The sequence below is a fragment of the Podarcis gaigeae genome, assembly GCF_964106915.1.
Source record: "Podarcis gaigeae genome assembly, chromosome: 14".
Taxonomy (NCBI): domain Eukaryota; kingdom Metazoa; phylum Chordata; class Lepidosauria; order Squamata; family Lacertidae; genus Podarcis; species Podarcis gaigeae.
Genome location: NC_139690.1, coordinates 38,801,218 through 38,820,149, shown reverse-complemented (window position 1 = coordinate 38,820,149; position 18,932 = coordinate 38,801,218). Strand labels below are relative to the sequence as shown.

The 18,932-nt window shown below is 43.5% G+C and overlaps 1 protein-coding gene across 5 annotated transcripts in view; it reads left to right on the top strand.

Moving 5' to 3' along the window:
• Positions 1–18,932, top strand: part of SNX29 (sorting nexin 29) — a 229,334-nt gene that overhangs the window by 60,397 nt on the left and 150,005 nt on the right. The window lies entirely within an intron of this gene.

Below are 18,932 nucleotides of genomic sequence, written 5' to 3'. Positions count from 1 at the left end.
TAAAGGAACCAAGGCCCTTTCTCCAACGGATGACAATAAGTCCTGCTTCTGCCTTAAGAGGTTTCTGTTTCTAGGGCAAAGTTGAGGAATGATTCCTTTAAAGCTCATTCCCTTTTTGTACCCCCCTCTTTTCTTTTAAACCCTCCTTTGTGATCGCTTGGAAACTATTTAAGATTTACAGAGCATTGTGGCTGTATCCTCAGTTCTGGGCTAATGCGCAGCCTGCACAAGTGTTTGTTTAGGTACTGTAGGCTGGATGCAGATTTAGTGACCCACTGGCACAATTGTACATTTTTTTACCATCCCCTCCACTGGGTGGAGTTTGATTTTTACAATGTCCTTCCATCCCACTTTTTCTGATTTTTTCATCCCCCCTTGGGCAGCCTTTTCTGACACATTCCACATTCATGAGGAACCCCTGACTCTCTGGAGAGTCTTTTTGGAGGATGCAAGACTGCAGTGAGGAGAAGGGTACAGAAAAGCCCCATTGTGTGAACAGATTTTTGCTCTCTCAACTCTAGATCCAATCTTAGACATAGCCACCCAGGTTTTTGGCTGGGGCCAGAAGATCAGAACATGTTACTCGAGACTTTCAGAGTGCTGATGGGAACCTACACAAATCCTTCAGCAACTAAGGCCCAGGGGCCGGATCTGGCCCAATCACCTTCTAAATCCGGCCCGCAGACGGTCCAGGAATTGGCATGTTTTTACATGAGTAGAATGTGTCCTTTTATTTAAAATGCATCTCTGGGTTATTTGTGGGGCATAAGAATTCGTTCACCCCCCCAAAAATATATATAATCCGGCCCCCCACAAGGTCTGAGGGACAGTGGACTGGCCCCCTGCTGAAAAAGTTTGCTGACCCCTGTCCTTCAGCATTCATCTGAGGCCCTTCTCACGGAGTTCCTCTGAGGGAGGTTCAGAGGCTGGCAGGAAAGGGAGAGGACCTTTTATGGTTGTGGAATGTTCTCAGTGAAGCATGCCAGAAAAACCATTTCTCAACTAAGCCACCTGACATTATAGGAAGTTGTGTTGAGATGCCTCTCATTGAGGAAAGATGAGGATGAGGAAAAGGTTTTCCTGCCTCATGCTGGGGAGAGGAGCACCAGGAGGACCTTGTCTCCTGATCTTAGAGCATGGGCAAATCAATGCTGAAGATGCCTATTGGAGGCCTACAAACAGGACCTGGGTACAAAAGCACTTCCCACATGTAGGATTCCCAGCAACCCCTCATACTGCCTCCAACAGTGGTAGTAAGACAAAGCCATTATGTCCAGTAGCTATTAAGAGCCCTAGCCATGGAAACCATCATAGAAGTGTCTTCTTTCAGGCTTTTGGGTTGGATCCAGAGTTAATTTGTTTTTGTTTTTTTAAATATCTCATTGACTTGGGACAAGTTAGCTGTGTCTTGAGTTTCGGCCCATTAAAATCTGTCCCCCTTGACACATTTTGATTTTCAGTAAAATGTGTTCTTCCCACTCCTCAGGTTTATTTTTATTCTGGAAGTAAATTGGCTGGAAGTGAGGGCTGGGTTCTTTTGCTGTATAGAATGACTGGCTGAAAAGAGAGAACTAGTACTTTTTAAACGCGCGCACACACACAGGCACTTTCGTTGGAGAAAATTAAATCTCTTGACAGGCGGTAAAAAGCCTTTTAGTACTTTTCTAGTGCTTTAAACTGCGGAAATAAGTTTTCCATTGGTATTCACAGCTTGAGCACTTATGGATTGAGGGTTTTCTAAGCTCCTGGAGGAATTAAGTAACTTAATTCCTGTTTGTAAAACAATTTAAATCAATATAGCTATGTGATTCTTCTTGCAAGTATCATGGCCTGATTTTTTAATAAGAAATACGTAGACATAAATTCTATTCATGAATTTTCCTTGTAAGTGCACTCATCTATGCTCCCATAGCCCCCGCAAACTTCCTACAATAAACACTTTTTCCTGAAAAATCATATTTGTTTTTTTTTGACTGAAAGTTTAAAGATTGGAGGATAACATGTTTCAGCAGTTTATGTATTGCCATCATTAGTCTCTCACATAATTTATTATTATACAGCCACATTTATAGCCCTGCATTAAGCGTGCGTTGGCTGAATCACATTCTGCTGTTATAATGAGAAATTGAGGTGTGAGGAATAGGTTCTACTGCCTATGGTTAGAAAATAATTCATCAGACTGGTTTGAAATTTGGCAGTGTACGATGTGTAAATCTGAGAATGGCCCATGCTGAATTTGGGATTGAAAGGATAAGAAATTGGCTACGCTTAATTCCAAGTAAAGACATTTTTAATTTTCTTATATTTATCTCATCACCTTTCTTACTTGCTTTTAGCATTTGTATTCCATCTTTTATCCAAGGAGGTCACGATGGTGTGCAGTATTCTCCTGCTTCTCAAATAACCCCCACAACAACCCTGTTGAGAGGCAGTTAGGCTGAGAAGCAGTGACAGGCCCAAGATAACCCAGTGAGCTTCATGGCTGAGTGGGAATTTGAACCCTGGGCTCCCAGATTCTAGACCAGGGGTCAGCAAACTTTTTCAGCAGGGGGCCGGTCCACTGTCCCTCAGACCTTGCGGGGGGGGCGGACTATATTTTTGGGAAAAAATAAAAATGAACGAATTCCTATGCCCCACAAATAACCCAGAGAGGCATTTTAAATAAAAAGGTACATTCTATTCATGTAAAAACACGCTGATTCCTGGACTGCCCGTGGGCCGGATTTAGAAGGCAATTGGGCCGGATCCGGCCTCTGGGCCTTAGTTTGCCTACCCATGTCCTAGACCCACTCTCAAACTGCTGCACCACACTTGCCGTCTTCCGTCATGGAACCTAAAGGGGTCTTCCATCGCAGTACTATATTCAGAACCGCTTAGCTACAGCAAGGTGATGGATGGTCTTGTGTGTCTTCAGATGTTAAGGCTGAATAACCCCTTAGCCTACTGGAATAGTAAGCTCTTCAAGGCTGAGGCCTGGTCTGTGAGAATCTTACTTAGAAATAGCAAGCATTTTCATGCAACTTATACTTCCAGAGGCTAAGACTGGCCAGAAACCACCGCCTTGCAACAGCAGAATGACCAAATCTATTGACTAACTTGACCAGAAAAATGCCTTCTTAATAGCGGCTATAAGCACGCTACAAGATTAATGAGTAAAAGCACATACAAGAGCTAACAAAGTAAGCCATATCCCCAAACATACAGTACAAATGGGAAAAATCTTTCTGGGGAAACTGCCCAAGCAAAGTCATTCAGTTTGTTGAAAGTAAGCCATTCTCAGCACAACGCGTTAAATCATTCCTAGGATTTCAGACTATGGATGGTAAATCTTTACAGTGGTACCTCGGGTTAAGTACTTAATTCGTTCCAGAGGTCCGTTCTTAACCTGAAACTGTTCTTATCCTGAAGCACCACTTTAGCTAATGGGGCCTCCTGCTGCTGCCTTGCTGCCGGAGCCCGATTTCTGTTCTTATCCTGAAGCAAAGTTCTTAACCTGAAGCACTATTTCTGGATTAGCGGAGTCTGTAACCTGAAGCGTATGTAACCCGAGGTACCACTGTATACTGATAAATGTGAGAAAGACTGGCTGAAGTCAAGAGCAGAGGAAGCCAGTGTGGTGCCTTCCAGATGTTGGACTACAGTTCCCATCATCCCCAGCCAGCATAACCCTGATTAGGTTAGTGATGATGGGAGTTGTAGTCCAACAACATTTGAAGGGCTGCAGGTTGGCTATCCCTGATCAAGAGATTGCATCAAGTGGCTTGACTTTCCTCTCCCTGCATGGCTTTGACTTAGCACTTCATTAGATAAATGTTTTGAAGCACTATGCGGTTGTTTTTTGGTGTACTGATTTGTATTAAAAAATATTCATGAAAACGATCCTTTTAAGCTGCTTAAAAAACAAAAAAATTATCCTTCATTAGATACTGACTTAGTGTAATTACTGGGGGGGGGAGGGGAGGGGAGGGGAGAGGAAAGAACCTTGGCTAGCTATATTCTTCTGTGTTACAATTATGTAAATGAAGGAGTGATAGGAATAGAAACTGTGTGGGTTGATCAGGTTTTACACAAGAAAAAAGGGGGTGGTGATAGAACGATAGTTTCTAAAAATGAACGGCTCTGCGCCATGCCTTCTGGTTGTCTTTCATCAGCTGTGGGTTACATTTCCATCACTGATACTAAGAATAAATTTGAGCTGCATATGTTTTATAATACATATGATTCCAAAAAGGATGTTTTGTTGGAGGCTGATTTATGTAAGGAAAGAGCTGTATTACTACAAATCTGCATATCTATCTATCTATCTATCTATCTATCTATCTATCTATCTATCTATATCATCTATCTATCTATATCTATCATCTATCTATCTATCTATCTATCTATCTATCTATCTATCTATCTATCTATCCATCCATCCATCTATTTATGCATGCTGCTGCTATGGAAGTGCTATAGAAGGGTCCACAATTTTTGGCTGGCCTTAACGCACAAGCCGAAAAATGTTGATCTCGGTGCTGAACAGCAAGGCATGTTCTGGTCTGAGGCCAGGTTCTAGGAAGAAGGCTGTAAGGCTGGCCAGAGGTTTCAGGAGCCCGGATAGCTCTGAGCAAGCCACTTGATCCAGCAACGGCTGAGAGCGGACATGCTTTTTAAAGCCTCTGCCACTCTAGACCTCCTCTCCCATGCTCTGTCCTGCTTGTCATTATGATGTTAGATGATGGGCAGATGGGTTGTCCCGCCTACCTATCACCTTCCCTTGCACGTTGCTTTCCATGCACACAACAGACAGTGGGTCGCCAGGCACTTGGGAATCACAGCGTTTGACTTAGTGTTTACATGTGAACCAGGGTTTTAGAGAACTGCAAAAGCAGTTCTGCAGCTCGCTTGGTTGGAGCATGGTGCTTATAAGGCCAAGGTTGCACGTTCAATCCCCGTAAGGGACAGCTACATATTCCTGCATTTGCAGGGGGTTGGACTAGATCAGGGGGTCATAAAACTTTTTCAGCAGGGGGCCAGTCCACTGTCCCTCAGACCTTGTGGGGAGCCGGATTATATTTAAAACAACAGCAACAATGAATGAATTCCTATGCCCCACAAATAACCCAGAGATGCATTTTAAATAAAAGGACACATTCTACTCATGTAAAAACACGCTGATTCCCGGACTGTCCGTGGGCCAGATTGAGAAGGCAATTGTGTCACATTCGGCCCCTGGGCCTTAGTTTGCCTACCCATGGACTAGATGATGCTCAGGATCCCTTCCAACTCTATGATTCTATGCCTAAATAGGTTTTGGGGCTTAGGGGTATTTGGGTTGTAGCTCCCAGTGCCATCTGGCAAGCCATTTCTGACATGGGGAAGGCTTTCCAGAGCAGGTTTATTCAATTTTTTTTGTATCAAATTTATAGGCTGCCCTTCATCCAAGGATCACAGGGCGGTTTTACAGTATAAAAACACAAAAAGACATAACGTAACAACAAACAAAACAATACCCTCCAGTTTAAAAGGCCATAGATTGTTTAATTAGTCAAAGACCTAGGAAAAGAGGAATGTCTTCACATGATGTTTAAAGAAATGCAGTGAAGGCATTAGACAAGCCTCCCTGGGGAGAACATTCACAAATGGGGAGCCACCACAAAAAAGGCCTCTTCTTGTGCTGCCATCCTCTGGGCCTCTTGTGTTTGTAGTACAGTGGCACCTCTGGTTATGTACTTTATTCGTTTCGGAGGTCCGTTCTTAACCTGAAACTGTTCTTAACCTGAAGCACCACTTTAGCTAATGGGGCCTCCTCCTGCTGCTGCACCGCCAGAGCACGATTTCTGTTCTCATCCTGTAGCAAGGTTCTTAACCCGAGGTACTATTTCTGGGTTAGTGGAGTCTGTAACCCGAGGTACCACAGTATGCCGTGGGTCTCTTCATAAGAGAGAGAAGTAGTCAAAGATCCCTCAAGGCATGTTCAAGCCTGAGGATACACCTAAAGAGAGATGCTTTTGTAGCATATGATAGAGCTTCTAGGAACTGTGTGTCCTTTATTTTTTAAGCTCTGTTGGAAAAAGTTATGTACAGTCATACCTCGGGTTACAGACACTTCGGGTTGCTCGATTTCGGGTTGCGCACCGTGCTGAACCCGGAAGTTCCAGAACAGGTTACTTCTGGGTTTCGGCATGTGCAGAAGCACTAAATCACACTTTGCGCATGTGCAGAAGCGCCGAATCACAACCTGCGGGTTGCGAATGTGCTTCCCACACAGATCACATTCGCAACCCGAGCGTCCACTGTACTTATTAGTTCTGGGTGCTGCTTATATCCGATTGCATTGGAAATCTTTAACCAGTCCACTTCAGATTTATATACTGTATTTTGGCGAACGGATGCTTTATGTTTGATGGTTTACTGTATGTTTCCGAGCACAATTCAAAGTGTTGGTGCTGACTTTTAAAGCCCTAAATGGCCTTGGCCCAGTATACTTGAAGGAGCACCTCCACCCCCATCATCCATCCCAGACCTAGAGGTCCAGCGCCGAGGGCCTTCTGGCTTTTCCCTCACTGTGAGAAGTGAAGTTACAGGGAACCAGGCAGAGGGCCTTCTCAGTAGTGGCAACGGTCGTGTGGAGTGCCCTCCCATCAGATGTCAAAGAAATAAACAACTATCTAATGTTTAGAAGACATCTGAAGACAGCCCTGTTTAGGGAAGTTTTTAATGATTGATGTTTTAATGTATTTTTTATCTTTTGTTGGAAGCCGCCCAGAGTGGCTGGGGAAACAGCCAGATGGGCGGGGAATAAATAATAAATTATTATTATTATATTATTATGAATTTGTTATAATATCTATATCATTAAGATGAACTGTTTATTTGGATTGTCATATTGGGCTGAATCTGACACTAGTCCTGCCCAGAGGGTTGCATCCAAGTAGACCCCTTGAACTTAATGGGCCAGAGTTAGTCATGTCCATTAATGTCAGTGGGTCTGCTCTTGGGTAAAACTTTATTGAATGCAGACCCACTGGGTTGTTACTGTAATACTGATTTATATTTTCTGTTGTTATGGGAGCCGCTGTGGGCATAGTTATGTGGGAAAGTGACATACAAACTGAAATAATAAATACACGAATAAACAAAGAATATAAGATCCCCCGTGGTACTGGCATTAAAGGCTTCAAGCTTTTGCAGTTGCTCAAATAAAGGTTCACAAAACATTTTTGAGGTAAATAGAGGGATGTTCAGGTTTCAGAGCTAAGCAGGGATTTGAGCCTCCAGTTCCCACATCTGAGCCCACCAAGCTAGCTAGTTGCCGCACCGCAGTTCATCTTTGACCTAAATAAAAACAAACTGAGAGATTTATTCAATTTTACTTAGGTGTCACTCAAATGACTTTTTTTATTATTTAAGAGACTTAATAATTCCTTTAGGCACAACAGCTCAGAACTAATATTATCATTTGGTGGATGTCAAATCATCATAATAAAGCTAACAGTTATCTTCACTTGAAGCCTTTTTAATTTATTTGGTAATAAAAAACCCCCACAATATATGTTCAAAGAATGAGTTCATTGCTGAATTAAAGTGGTTCTGCAGCATGTGGACGGAAAACTTTCTAAGACCGCAATTACATTTTAAATTTTCAGTTTAATTGTTTAGCTATGCCTATTTAATCCATTATAAGCATTTCTTATGAATATACATAACCTGAATATCAAATACTTAGAGATTCCCTTCCTTTGAAGACAGAGGATACAGCTTCTTTAAACTGTGAAAGTGCCAGGCTTAAGGAATCAAAGTATAATTCTCAAGTCATACGCAGGCAACTCCAGAGAGAGAGAGAGAAAGAGCGTGTTTTTAAATGGAGAGTGATACTTTTCAGTTTTATAGAAGCAGATAGATGTGTGCCAAGGATTGCGAGAAAGAATACTTTCCTGCTGGATCAGACTAAGTGCCAACCTAGTCCAGCATCCTGTTCTCACAGTGACCAAGATGTCTATGGAAAGCGCACAAGCGAAACCTAAGCACAACAGCACTCTGCCTACCTATGGTTTTCAGCAACTAGTGTACAGACCTGTTAAGGTCTTTGCCAGTAGTCTGCTCTACTTTTTGTAAGCAAGCATTAGAGTAGAAGTTCCCAAACTTGGGTCTCCGGCTGTTTTCGGACTACAGTTCCCATCATCCTTGACCACTAGTCCTGCTAGCTACGGATTATGGCAGTTGTAGGTGGCGCTGTGGGTTAAAGACTCAGCGCCTAGGACTTGCCGATCGAAAGGTTGGCAGTTCGAATCCCTGCGGCGGGGTGCGCTCCCGCTGCTCGGTCCCAGCGCCTGCCAACCTAGCAGTTCGAAAGCACCTCCGGGTGCAAGTAGATAAATAGGGACCGCTTACCAGTGGAAAGGTAAACGGCGTTTCCGTGTGCGGCTCTGGCTCGCCAGAGCAGCGATGTCACGCTGGCCACGTGACCCGGAAGTGTCTCCGGACAGCGCTGGCCCCCGGCCTCTTAAGTGAGATGGGCGCACAACCCCAGAGTCTGTCAAGACTGGCCCGTACGGGCAGGGGTACCTTTACCTTTACTAGTCCAAAAACAGCTGAAGACCAAAGTTTGAGAAACCTTGCATTAGAGGGTCCCTCAATTCTCCCTCTGTCTGTCCCTCCCTCTTTTTGCTTCAAAACATTAAGATGGTTAAAAATTAAACAAAAGGAAAAGGGCCCCTGGACGGTAAAGTTCAGTCAAAGGCGACTATGGGGTGCTCATCTCGCTTTTCAGGCTGAGGAAATGAGCACCGTCGGGAACAAAATAGTTAATTTAAAGCTCTGTTTTTTCCGTTCCCCTTTCAAAATACCCTGCATAACATAGGGCTAAGGAACTTGTTGTAGTTGTGCCACTATCAGCTGTGTGAAAACTGTCGAGTCCAACGAAAAGGGTAATTACCGTATTTCTCTGTGTATAAGACTATGGTTTGTTTTTTTTACCAAAAAATTAGGTTTAAAATTGGGGCTCGTCTTATACACAGGTAGTGTTGAGGGGTGTTTTCTTAATTTGGAGTCCCCAAAAACAGGGGGCGTCTTATATATGGGGGCGTCTTATACGTGGGAAAATGCGGTATATTACATGGGAAATTTCAGGGTTACTTTGCCCTTAATTTATGCTGATGTGTTGGATGTTGGTAGTGCTTTGTCTTAAAAACCTCTTTCTTTTTGTTGTTGCAAATGATGAGTAACGCTGGAATAAACCAAAATTGACCCACTAATTTCCTTCCATTTTATTGCTGGAGATGAGATCTTCTATGTCTAAAATATCACATTAGTTTAGTTCTTAAATTTATCTTTTGAAGTAACTTGGGTATGGACAGATGGGGCAATGGAATTCAGTCTTTTTTACACTGGATTCAGTCTTTTTTACAATGGCCAGGAGCCATTTCCCTGACATTCTGGCGAAAGCTGTACTGTACTCATCAGGGATACTAGAATTGTGTGGCTCACAGAGATTTTCAATTTCAGCCCTGCTCCATCATAATTAATATGTTAGTTGTGAGTAATCTTCTTTACCTTCTTGCGTTGTCCAAAGAAAAGGTCCTGATAAATAGACCTTAGAACATTGTGCATTTTAGGATTTAATGTAATTGCAGGGAATGGCTCAGAATAAATCAGATTATTGGGATTTGGATTTTCACATTACAAGGAAAGATACGTTTGGTGGCAAATACTTGTTTCTAAAAAACTTTCCTGGAAAAGGAGAGAGAGCATCAACCTGAGATCTAGATAAAACATGTTTCTAGTTGGGCTAGGTTCAATGCTTGGCCATACGGGATGCTAATCCTTGATACTACTATTAATTGGGAAACTGGGGAACAAACCCTGGCTGTTTCAGAGGCATTTGTTTGCTGTAGGGGTAAGCAAGACTTCTAAATTGAAATATATGGCTATTTATTGCATTTCTATTCCCACCTTTACTTCGAAGAGCTCAAGGCTGCATACATTTTTCTCCCCCTTACCCCTTTGTCCCTTGCGACAACCCTGTGAGGTAGGTTAGGCTGAGGGAGATGGTGACTGTTCCAAGGTTGCCCTAGGAGCTTCATGGCCAGGTAGAGATTTGAATCCTGGACTCCCAACTGCTAGCCCAACATGGCAACTGCTGTGCCGGTAGCTCTCATGTCTGTAGCCCTGAGGCCTCTAGTTCCTTTTGTCAGGAGAAAGGTGGTTGTCAGTTTCACCATGAAAGACGAAACAACCACTTGAAGTGGAAAGGAAACAGCTATCTTAATCAACCTTACATCATCATCAATTTTATTTATACCCCGCCCTCCCCGACCGAGACCTGGCTCAGGGCAGCTAACACCAAATAGATAAAATACATTAAAAATACAAAATCAAACAATTAGTTTAAAATACAATTCGAATCACATTTAAAATCAAAATAAAATTGAGTGGGAACCCACAAATCATAACCGTAGGGGTAAGGAATTAAAATTTCACCACCACTCGTGCTGGTCCCATATGGGCCGATAGAAATAGCCAAAGAGGGTCCCACAGAAAGAAGGGTCCCATAGAAAGAAGGGGGTCAGACTGGGCCCGGACCAAAAGCCCTTCGGAACAGCTCCGTCTTGCAGGCCCTGCGGAAAGATGTCCAAGAACAAGGCAGCCGCTGCATCTCTCCCGACTGCATAGTTGCAGCGCTCCAAGTCTTGGTTTATTTGGTTATTGCCAGCTTCATCAGTCTGCTTGGGTTGGGGGAGTGGACAAAGTTTTGTCTTGAGTTTAAAAAAATAAAAATAAAAAATCTTTAGCTGACCAATCACACCAGTTAATTAGTTTACAAACCCATTGGTGGCATTCAACTAAATAATTGCGCAAGCAGAACAACTTCCTCTTGCACACCATGATTCCCCCATCTCCTTCCCCCACATGTGCCCTGTGCCATCTCCAAATCTGGTCTGGAACCTCCAGAAGAGAATGTCTTGTTGGGCAGGCAAAGATCCTTGCCCTGATGGAACTCTCGCCTTAGGGCTGCTTTGAATACATCCCTATGTCCAGTTAGCAAGCCATCTTCTGTCAAGTCTGACTTTTTGTCCATATAGCCCTAAGGTTCCTCAACAAGCAGGGAGCATAGATGGAGACCTCTCCCACCCCCTGCTACCTGATTGTTTTAAATGGAGATGGCAGAAATTGAACTGGGGACCCTCCGTTCACAACACTGACTACAGTAACATGTCCTCTGCCCTGATTTATTACCCTTTCACGCACAAAATTCCTTGGGAAGGTTGTGTCTGCATTTTGTGCATGAGCAACATGTATAACCACGGGACCCTTCTCCTGGCATGCCATATATTTATTTAATTGAACTCCTGCCTTTTGCCAGAGGCTAAGCAGAGATAACGAAATGTTCTTAAAATCTGAGAGCTGGTGTGGTTTGAAGTCTTGGAGGAGCGGTTGGGTAATAATGCAAGCAGCAGGTTAATTATCGAGTGATGTTTTCCATGTACTTTTCTTAATGCTGGAAGGGAAGGATTAATTTTTAAAGCAGTAATTTTATTGCAAACTCTTGGATTTGGGAGGTTGGTGAGCGTAGCCTGTGCGTCTCTTGCTCTTTCCTCCTCAAAATAATGGTACAGGATTTTATAACACCGAGGCGAGTGGCTTATCACAGTGTACACGGTGATCTTTGTGTTGTTTCGCTGTTGTTGCCAGACATTTTATCAGTAGTCTTCCACATTGCCTTAAGAGTTTTTGACTTCTTTCCTCTGAGGACCTCTCCAGCTGCTGGGTCAGCACAGCCGATCTGAGTTGGCACAGGCTGGCAGACCTTACATGGTTTTATTATGCTGTTTTTCTTATGGGAAATATTAGTCCCTTGCTGCTTTTGGACAGCAGTGATTTTATGTTGCTGTTTATCCCCTGTGTGGTACAGCTGACTTGAACGCCCCTTTACAAATAACCCTCCTAATTACCCACCCTGCTTCCTTTGCAAATATGCTTTTAATCTCTTTATGTTCTAGAATGGTATTGAGCAATTCCTTCATTGGAAGTTAGGTGTGCCCAAGTCCTTTGAAGAGCAATGGGAGACGAGGGCATGCTTTAGCGCTCAACAGTTGGATTTTAAACAAGTTTACTTGGAAGTCTCCCTGAATGCAAGCAACGTTCCTTCCCGGTTGGGGTTTTCTGAAGCGACTGATTTGCATCACCTAAGCCTTGACTTGGATGGTGCTGTATTTTGGAGAAAGCTCACATTTCCCCTAGAAATGCTACCCTTCCGTAAGATCGAAACGAAACCTGCTAGTTGCTCAACTGCCTGGTATAATTTGGAGTGACAGATGCCCCGTCAGAAAGGAACAGCTGGAATTCCCAAATATTTTATAAGACATGAATAAGACGTCCCCTATTTTGGGGGACTCAGATTTAAGAAAATGGGGGGAGATGGCCCAGAGTATAAGACGTTCCTTAATTTTTGACATTATTTTTTAGGGGAAAAACCTAGTCTTATACACAGAAAAATACGGTATATCCTGGCCTTGCTCCTGAAGGAGCTGCAGGCACATCCATACTAAAGCATTAAAAAACCCCTGACAGCATTCCAAAAGCATTTCCTCATCCAGCCATCTCAGCTTTGCCAGAAACAGTGCCTTTCAGCCATCGAATGCCTGGATAAGCAGGGATGTTTTTGGATTCTGAAACTCTGGGCAGACTGGCAGGCAACACCCTTGGGAGTTGCTGGAGCTCTGTTGTCAGAGGAAGTGAAGAAGGATCCTCTGGTAGATCATCAGCTGGAGCTAGAGATTCAAGGAAGCAAACACGAGTTATTCGAACAGGGTGTGATAGAGGATCTGGGCTCTTGGGTAGTCAGCCCCAGCTAATGATTCCAGCATCTGTTATTGCAGAAGAACTCATTTCACAGGCACAAGTTGTTTTACAAGGAAAATCTAGGACTGTAATTATAAGAGAGCTCCAGCTGACAAATCTTGATGTAAATCTTGCAGTCAGCAACTTGCTGAGCCGTTATGATGAAGATGGGGGTGATGGTGATGACACGACGAGTGAATCTTACCTTCCTGGAGAGGATCCTATGTCTCTTCTGGATGCTGACATACATTCTGCCCACCCAAGTGTCATTTCTGATGCTGATGCTATGTTTTCAGAAGATATTACTTTGGTTATTCATCCTTTCGGCGCTCATCACTTTCCAGGCTAAGCTCGTTCCGAGTTCTTTTTCTTCCCTTAGAGAGAAACTCTGAGCTGTTGCGTGAACGTGAGTCTGTTTTACGTTTGTGTGAAAGAAGGTGGCTTGATGGAGCCTCATTTGATAATGAAAGAGGCTCTACAAGCAGAGAAAGGGAGCCAAACCTTGACAAGAAGAATACACCTGTCCAAAGCCCGGTCTCTTTAGGAGAGGAGTTGCAGTGGTGGCCGGATAAGGATGGGATGAAATTTATTTCTATTGGTGCCTTGTATTCTGAGCTTGTGGCAGTGAGCAGTAAAGGGGAGCTGTATCAGTGGAAATGGAGTGAATCTGAACTTTACAGAAATGCACAGAATCCTTCTATAAACTCAGCCAGATGGGCAGGGTATAAATAAATTATTATTATTATTATTATTATTATTATTATTATTATTATTATTATTATTATTATTATTATAATACATCACCCATCTGCCATGTACCTGGGATTAACCAACGAGAAGATCATCCTCCTTTCTGTAAACAGCATCAGAGCAACTGTTGCCACAGAAAACAATAAGGTAGCTACCTGGGTAGATGAAACCTTGAGTTCTGTAGCTTCTAAACTAGAACATACGGCACAGACGTACTCTGAACTTCGAGGAGAGCATATAGTTTCCCTGCATTGCTGCGCTCTTTATACCTGTGCTCAGCTGGAGAATACCCTGTACTGGTGGGGTCTAGTTCCTTTTAGCCAAAGGATGAAGATGCTGGACAAGGCTAGAGCCAAAAATAAAAAGTCTAGTTGTTTTCGGATTCCTCCTAAAGGAATCAGTAATGAGGAAGATGGATACACCTCGCCAGGGAGGCCATTCCATAAATGGGGAACTGCCACTGAAAAGGCAGTGTTATGGAGCAGTGCCATCTGGGCAGCCCGCAATGGTTGACACCACAATCCCGAGGTCTCACCTGTATGGGGACAGTATCTGAAGAAGTGAATACTTGCGATGAGGTGAGGTTTGCTGCCTGTGGAAACACAACCACAAATCTCTTGCTGATCGTCCAACACAGGACACACATCCTTTGCTATCAGAGAGAAATTTCGCTTCTTAGGTTAGTGATGGCAGAGATACAGACAGGTCTCACTTTATTGTGGCTAGAATCTGCTTTCGCAAAAGAAGTTAAAAAAAAAAAGCAGTTTTAATTTTATTGTAGTTTTCTTTCTTTATTTGTTCAATAGTTCTTTTTTATTATTTATTAAAAAGATAGGAGGACTAGTGCATTATCTCAGTCTCCCAGATACAGCATTCTGCTACCAACCAGGAGTATTTATGCGTACCTTAAGATGAAAGTTCTTGCCTTATCAGCTTAATAGTCAACAGTTTGCCTATTGGGATAACTGCTACAAAGGAGGAGGTGAAAAGGCTGGAGCTTGATCCACTTTGCGCTAATCGTTCCTAGCAGCGACTGAGCGATGCCCTCAAGGCAGGTAATTCCTAATTGTCCTCGATTGCTCATTTCCTCACTGCTGGGATAACGCAAATTTGAGCCAAGATGGTTGTTGGCACTGCGACATGGAGCACTTTGAGCCAAGCATGAGCTCGTTCCACAAATAGTGCAACTGCCCGAGCCGCAAGACTGACAGGCCACCTGTTTCCTCCAGCTGTTTAAATGCTTGTCAGATCCACTTTAGCACAGTTTAAAAAACCACTTCTTACCTTGAGCCGTGGCTTGAACAGCAGCATTCCCAGATATTTGCAGTTCAGTCCAGTACTATTATTATTTTTGAGTTAGCTGTGAACAAATATCCCAGCTCCTGTCCAAAACCCAACCACAGTGGTGCTTATTTGGAAGTAAGAAGCAATCTTTCATTGTAGCAGATCAATGGTACAGACTTAGTGGCTAGGAAAGAGCAGTATCTAGTCCTGGTGCTCTAACAAAGCAAAGCAGTGGCAACAGCATAACCAGTTCAAGATACAGAGACAAGGTTCAGCAGTCCAGGATAGGGCTGGCCGACATCTGGTATTCAACATCATGATGTATCACCAGCTGAACATCGTGATACAGTGGTACCTTGGATTAAGTACTTAATTCGTTCCAGAGGTCCGTTCTTAACCTGAAAATGTTCTTAACCTGAAGCACCACTTTAACTAATGGGGCCTCCTGCTGCTGCTGCGCCACCAGAGCATGATTTCTGTTCTCATCCTGAAGCAAAGTTCTTAACCCGAGGTACTATTTCTGGGTTAGCGAAGTCTGTAACCTGAAGTGTATGTAACCCGAGGTACCAGTGTATACCGATATACCACAGTGTCTGAAATAAGGATGGAGCTAAGTAGAGGCATTGGCTGGCTTAATGGTTTTCCCCGCATCATGATTTTTGCATAGTATGGATACACACCCACACCCACACACCCTGATTCATGATATATTGCTAAGTCAAACATTATGAAACCAATATGGACTTCAAACGGGTTTTGGATGATATATCTATAAATTGCCCAGCCCTAGTCCAGGACTGGTAGCAAGAGTTCCAAGACCAGACAGTTGATCTAACAAGTTTCCCTGCCTTCTAACCAAGTATTTAAGCAGGAGCAGAGAAGCTACTCAGCTACTCACAAGAAGTTGTGTCCCTTTAGCAATTCCTGACCTGAAGACAGGCACTTATCTGGGGAGTGGGGGAAAATATTCTCCCCTTCTCTTGATGCACCACATCTCTCTGGGAGTTCTTGCTGGGTGCACCTCCTCTTCTCCCAGTCTCTCCCAGTGTGTCACAGATGGCTGCACCTAAGATTTCCCTCTCATCCTCCAAGGGATGGGAAGGGCTTGGGTCTCTCACCTTGTCAGCTCCGAGAGCAGAGGAGGGCTTCATCAAGCTAGCTCTGCTGCATAGTCTCATTCCCTGCCCAACTTTGAGTCCATGTCCTCACTCTTGAATGTTTCCTGTTCCTGTTCTAGATCAGAGGATTCAGAGGGAGCCATGGCCTTAATGTTTCACTGCATATAGAAGCTATTTTTCAGCCTGCATTTGCAACAACGAAGTGTAGTTCATGCCAAGTGCAAATTGGATATATCTTATGCTACGTGTGTCGTCTACAGGGCAATTGAGAACCATCTCTATTATAAGACCCCTGTTCAACTTCAGTGGAATTCTGGTCAGATGAGAGAATATTTTAGCAAATCAACTTTTTTTTTTTAAAGCAAAGCAATGTGCTCACCCAAGTAATTGCAGGCTGCTCCTCTTAGTGACAGAAACCTTTTGATCATTTCTCTTTGCATTGCGAAGTGGTTTTGACACGCTCTTAAAATGAGGTTACCATTTAATTTCCATTAGCCAAAGCAACACTTCCTGAAACTCAACAGTTACCTAACCTTGCTGTAGCCCTTGTTGGAGGTAGGCTGGTGTAAATATTGCTACCATTTGTCTAATTAGTTGAAATGATTTTGTGGGTTTTCCCACCCCCTTGAGGGTGTGCAATAAGGTAAATGGTAGGAGAAATTATTTTTCATGTTTTTATGATGATAAAACTGGTGTTCAGCTGGTGTTCAAGGGACACGACAGAGTCCTGGAATATAACAATACAGTGGTACCTTGGGTTAAGTACTTAATTCGTTCCAGAGGTCCGTTATTAACCTGAAACTATTCTTAACCTGAAGCACCACTTTAGCTAATGGAGCCTCCCGCTGCCGCCGTGCCGCCAGCGCACTATATCTGTTCTCATCCTGAAACAAAGTTCCTAACTTGAAGCGGAGTTTGTAACCTGAAGCATAAGTAACCTGAAGCGTATGTAACCCGAGGTACCACTGTAACAATCATCATCATCATCATCAAGTCCTCCAGATCTGTTTCCCCCAGCGAGTTTAGAACTGATAGCACTGAGTCATGTCAGTGGTTTTGCCTTAAATGAGGAATCCACCATTTGTGGGTAGAGTAGACAAGAAATGCATTTTTTTTTGTCAGTCTCCCCTGTCCATTTAAGCCATTGCCTGACCCCTCATTCTGCCCCTGAGCCTTTGTCTACAGCAGGAAGGGTGAAGCCTATATTGCCCTGTCTTATTGAAGCACTTTCTGCTAGGGCAGGAGCGGTGAGCCTCAGGCTTGAGAACCGAGTCTGCCCCTCCAGGCCTTTCTGTTTGGCGCTTAGTACTCTGTCTACATCCACTCTCCATACCACATTGACAATTTCCAGGCCATACCTCTCACAAGCCTGGGGCCTTTTTGAGTGCTTTTGCCTGGCTAGATCACGTTCTTGATCTGTTGCTTGCTTGGAGGTGTGTGTGTGTATAGAAGCACAGGTCTTATCCTTGACCAGAATGTAACCTGCTGTATGAGTCACACATGTTTTTCTGTCCACCTTTGCTGCCCCTCGGGTGAAAAATATTCTGTTCTCCTTCGCCGTGGCACAGCTAACCCAACATTTCTATAGGCAATGTTTCGATCATTTTTAAAAGACGGAATGCAAGCAATAAATCAAAATGGAAAAAAGAAAATGAGGTCTTGGCCCCTTTTCTTTTCAATTCTGAAATGAAGTATGTCCCTTTCCTAAATCTTGGCTAGATGAAGGTGTCCTCCTCCATCACCACCCTTCCTCCCTTCGTGCCTTGAACTCTCTCCCAGAACACGTGTCCAATGCTGTCCCTCTTGCTTCCTTCCAGACCCTCACTCATTTTTTTGGCATCGGTTTGGCCACCTCTCAAGACACCAGTGCCAAACGCAGCGCAAGGATTCCCAAGGTGGGAGTGGCAGTCCTCGTTGATATTGGGCTGCCAGGTTGCCATTTTGAGTCAAGATGGCAGACCGAAACCTGGCTTTGGATTGACTCCATCAAACTCACCAAACTCACCACACTATTTAAAAATCACAGTATTTTCTTATTTCTAAAAATACCTGGCCAGTACTGGGCATTCCCTGCTAGTATATATCTATATCTATATACCTACTGCTTGATTGCAAAAACACCCCTCAGTGGCTTACAAAAAGGTTAAAACTATAAGCAAAATCAGCAAAAAAACAAATATTTTAAATACTCCAAAAATAAATAAAACCAAAAATAACTCACACAACCTCCCATTTCAGCAGCAGGGTTATATTTCCAGTGTTCCACTCTGGATGCCTTTATTTCCAGAAACCTCTGGTGTTGGGGCATGCAGAATATGGGACTTATGGGATTCTTGTGTGATTGGGGAGTGGCGACAGGGGAAAAACCACAATTTTATACTGTGAATACTAGGAGTGGAGGGCCAGTGGGATTTGGGATTCCCTGCTGTTACAAACTCAGCAGCAGGCTCTTAATGCTTTTATTTATTGGGCCGATTGAAGTTCTCTGATCAAAGGCTCCATTCAAGCTCTTTGATTTCCCTCTTCCTCCTTCTGCCCCGACTTCATTTGCTTTGTATCTGCCTATGACGCTTGTAAGCAGTTTGACTGCTTGCTGAGCTTGGCAAACGCCAAACTCTCTGGCTGAAGGTCTGTGGCAAAGGGGCCCTTTTGATAAGGCTGGTTTGCTTAAATAATCACAAAAAACAACAGCTCTCACTTTTTATGGATTCGTCTGTTTCTTCGTCCCATATGGCTTGGATCTGGACTGGGTTAGTTGGACTTGCTTCCCATCAGAAATCAATGGGTCTTGACGTAACCATGACTAACACTTTGCATTGAATTTCAATCAGATACAAGTTCAGCTAACTTCGTCTGGATCTAACTCTCTGTTTTGCTCGTTTGCTGCTACGCATTTTCAACCACATTTCTCAGACTCAGTTTATTTGATTTTAAAAGGGGGCATTTCTCTTTCCC